Source organism: Octopus bimaculoides, chromosome 7, assembly GCF_001194135.2.
Source record: "Octopus bimaculoides isolate UCB-OBI-ISO-001 chromosome 7, ASM119413v2, whole genome shotgun sequence".
Classification (NCBI taxonomy): Eukaryota; Metazoa; Mollusca; class Cephalopoda; order Octopoda; family Octopodidae; genus Octopus; species Octopus bimaculoides.
Window position 1 is genome coordinate 37,808,105 of NC_068987.1, and position 4,007 is coordinate 37,812,111.

The 4,007-nt window shown below is 41.6% G+C and overlaps 1 protein-coding gene across 1 annotated transcript in view; it reads left to right on the forward strand.

Annotated features, from left to right (window-relative positions):
* Positions 1 to 4,007, forward strand: part of LOC106876459 (caspase-7) — a 787,012-nt gene that overhangs the window by 84,314 nt on the left and 698,691 nt on the right. The gene's annotated exons all lie outside the window — the stretch shown is intronic.

The window sequence follows — 4,007 nt, forward strand, 5'->3', positions numbered from 1 at the left end:
CTTAATTACTTGGTCTGTACTAGACCATAATTCTAACTTTAACTTAGTGGTTATTGTGGGTAGATAGTTATTTATAATGTTCTTGCTTAATATTCCTATGTCCGATCTCGTTGGGCATATGAGTCTTAGTGATGGCTGTGTCCAGAAATTTACTTTATGGTCCTTGAGTATAAATCTTGGTTCTCTTGGTACCAACGGTTCTGTCCTATTGGTCAAGTTATACTTTTCCATTATTTCTTTAGTTTCTATGTTAGCTTCCTTAAGTACTTTCCAGTTTGCTATTTTATAATTCTTCTCAATTTCCTTCTGCAACATATGATTTTGAGTTGATTTGATCTAGTTACAGCTCATGAGCTGTGGCCATGCTGGGGCATCACCATTTAGTGTTGCTACATAATCATACTTCACTAATTCGTTTTAGAAATTGACATTTGGTGCATAAGGGTGTTTGATGCTGCTGCCCTCTTCTGCACCTCCTGCTGTGAAGTTGGTTCATCTGGGACACTTGAGAGCAATAGGACCAGTTTCATCTTGAAGACACCTACGTCCACCCCTTGCAGGTTTCTGAGGTCCTTCGGGAGGATACTGAAGAGCTGTGGTCCTCTGAAGCCCAGGCTGTTGAAATATCTTGTCCTATATCTTGATGGCAAATTTGGAGTCCTTGGTACTATGCAGTGGCGCCCTATTCTAGTATTTGTGTAACTGTTGATGTCAAAGTTTGGCACAAGTCCCTCCAGGATCTTTCAGATGTATATTATGGCTTATCTTTCACGCCTACACTCTAATGAATAGAGTCTTAATCTCTTGAGTCTTTCCCAATAGCTTATATGCTGCATAGAGGCTATCTTCTTCGTGTAGCTTCGTTGGATTGCCTCAACTTCTGAAATTAATTTGACACTGGTTGGTGACCATAGCTGAGAGCAATAGTCAAAGTGGCTTGGGACAAGTATCCTCCAGAGGACCATCGTGGTTTCCTGATCTCTTGTTCTAAAAGTTCTAAGAATCCATCCGGTCAGCCGCCTGCATTTAAAAGCCAACTTAGCAACATGACATGGAAGGATGCATCATTACTCATGTAAATGCCCATATCTCGCACTGACTATCTCTCTGGGATTGCAGTCCTCCAGGTCCAGTCTATTTAATTGGTATTGCATTTAGTTTTGCATGCTGATAGCACAAGACTTGAAACTTTTCAGCTTTAAACTGCATGCTATTCTTTTCAGCCCACTTGTATATTTTATCCAGCTCACATTGCAGGTGCATAGTGTCTTCATGGTTCTGTATCACCTGTGAGACTTTTGTATCATCTGCATAACTTGTGATCGTGGCTCTCTGTGTGGCTGAGGCAAAACTGAGAGGGCCATTATGAACAGTAGGGGTCCCAGAACAGTGCCTTATAGAACACCACTCACTATTTGTGTGTCACTGGAGGTGGCCCCATTGGCTACTACCACCTGACTTCTAACCTTCAGAAAGTCATGCAGCCATTCTCCCAGTTTTCCGACTATGTCGAGATCACGCAGTTTGTGACATATCATTCCATGATCGACTTTTTGAAGGGCCTTTGCAAAGTCGAGATATATCACTTCCACATTTGAGTAGTTGAGCAAATATTTCAGCACCCAGTCATAGTGTTGTAAGAGCTGAGTCAGGCAGCTTCTTCCTGTTCGGAAACCATGTTGGGCGTTAGTCAGCAAGTCATTTTCCTCAAGGAAGGTGATTAGTTTTCATCTAACTATTCGTTCCATGACTTTACTGATATGCGAAGTCAGAGAGATAGGTCTGTAGTTTCTGGCCTCTGCTCTGCTACCACCTTTATGAATAGGGCATATTTTACCCTCCTTCAGCTTGCTTGGAAGTTTGCAAGTTGCAAGGAAGCTCTGGAAGAGGGACTGCAGTGGTCTTGCTAGGACTCGTTTACATGCATTTAGAAGGATTGCTGGGAATCCACCAGGGCCAGTAGCTGAGTTTGAGTTCATTTCATCTATAGCCCTTATTACATCGTCTTCTTTTATATTGATGTAATCAATCACTGCCCCTGTTTTTATATCTGCAGCGGTAAAGAAGTCAGCTGCATTGCTGACTTGCAAGTGTCCTAAGGGTGGAGTGAAAATACTTCTGAATTGCTTATTTCGTGTTTTACTTATCCTCATTGGGTTTCCTGTGAGTGAACCATCTTTTTCGAGGAGTGGCCCTATCCTGCAGTGCACTGAAGCTGTTTCTTTGGCAAACTTGTAAAAGACTCTGGGGTTAGGTTTTATATTGTCTATAGCTCAGGCTTCTTTGTCTGCTCTTCCTTTTTCATGGGAGAGTTGCAGATTTTTTTTGAATCTCCAGTACTTGTATTTTCAGGCGGGATTTTTCACTGCTTTCAGTTTGCTTGTTTAGGCGATTTGAAATTTTTGTACGCCGTCTCATAAGAATTTTCCTCTCCATGGGGATTTTGTTCTTATGTACACTGGCCTTTCTCTCCGGGACACATTTGTAGTATATGGCTTGCATTACAGACATGAATTGTTGAAGTTTCATGTCGATGTCCGGCGAGGAGAGACATTTAGGCCAGTTTTGTTTGAGGATTTCTTTCTCATATTTGTTTCCCGTTTGCCCTATGGAAGTTCAAGCAGGAAAGATTTTGAGAGTTTCTTCTAGGCTGCATGTCCATGGTTTCCTTTGGTGCGTACATGTTCAGCTCTACCATGTTGTGATCCGAGAGTAGCGTCGGTGTCACTTTCATGTTATGGATGAGAGCCATATTATTTGTGAAGCAGAGATCCAGTATGTTGCCTGCCCTGGTTGGTTGGAGTCCTATTTGTTCCATGTACATAGTGCTGATGAGGTCCAGGAGGGATTGCACCTGTCCTTGTTCGAATCGCGCCATTCCTGGGAGAGAAAGGCCCTCAGCTCATCCGATATTGGGCAGATTGAAGTTTCCCATAAAAAGTACACTTATGTGTTGTTCTAATGTAACCAGAACTTATTTTTTTGTAAGGAAGTTTTCAAGCTTGCCTGCATGATTCGGAGAACCTGGAGGGCGATATGTAGCACATACCACTACATCGAGTTGTCTTATATGTACAATTAGTGTCACATACTGAATTTGAATGTGACAAAAGGACCTGGGGTGTGAGGTCTTCGCGGATGTACATAGCAACTCTACCATAACTCCTTTCTTTTCTGTCAGTCCGTAATACAACATACTGTGGTATGTGTATTTCTGCATTTGCTATATCTGGTTTCAGGTGTATTTCCGTAAGTGCTGTGCATAAGGCTTGATTGCATGCAACAAGATCTCTCAGGAAAGGAATTTTTGTCCTGTTACTAAGTGTTCACACTATTCTGATGTTCAGTAAGAGCACCGATGTGATGTCTGTGTTGTTGCCAGTGGTGTCCACCTTGGGTCTATTTGCTGTGGCGATCTTGTGTATTGGGGAGAGTGCCATCTGTGAGATTGATGTAACCAGGTCACTTGCTATATAATCTTTTGTGCCATGCACAAAAAAGATTGGCGGAGTCTTTGGTGTGCAAAACGGCAGCTTGCACCCCACTCTCCATGCCAGCAGACACATTTCAAGTAGAATTTGCACATTCGTGTGTACTGTCTCTTTTTATCATTTTTGTTGTATGAGCAGTCATGTTTGCTTCTTTCTTTGGCTTTTTCATCTTTTGTTTTTGCTCCTTTTGGTTGTTCTTTCTTGGCTCTTTCACCTCCACGGTTTTTCGCTTTGATGGTGGTAGGGACACTTGCACTTGGGTTTACTTTCCCGGTAGGTTTCTCGCCTAGACTTTCTTTACATTGTTTACATTATTTACATTTGACGGATATTTGTCCTTATCTTTCGTTTTTGGATTTGGTTTACAAGATTTTTTATGTGATTTCGTGTGTTGAAGCATATTCTGTTGTGTCTGGGGAGAGTCATTTTCTTATTGTGCCTTAAATTTTAACACACTCACTGGTAAAATTTCCACTTATTTCTTATTTTTATTTTCCTAAAATTTTCGTTGCGTCT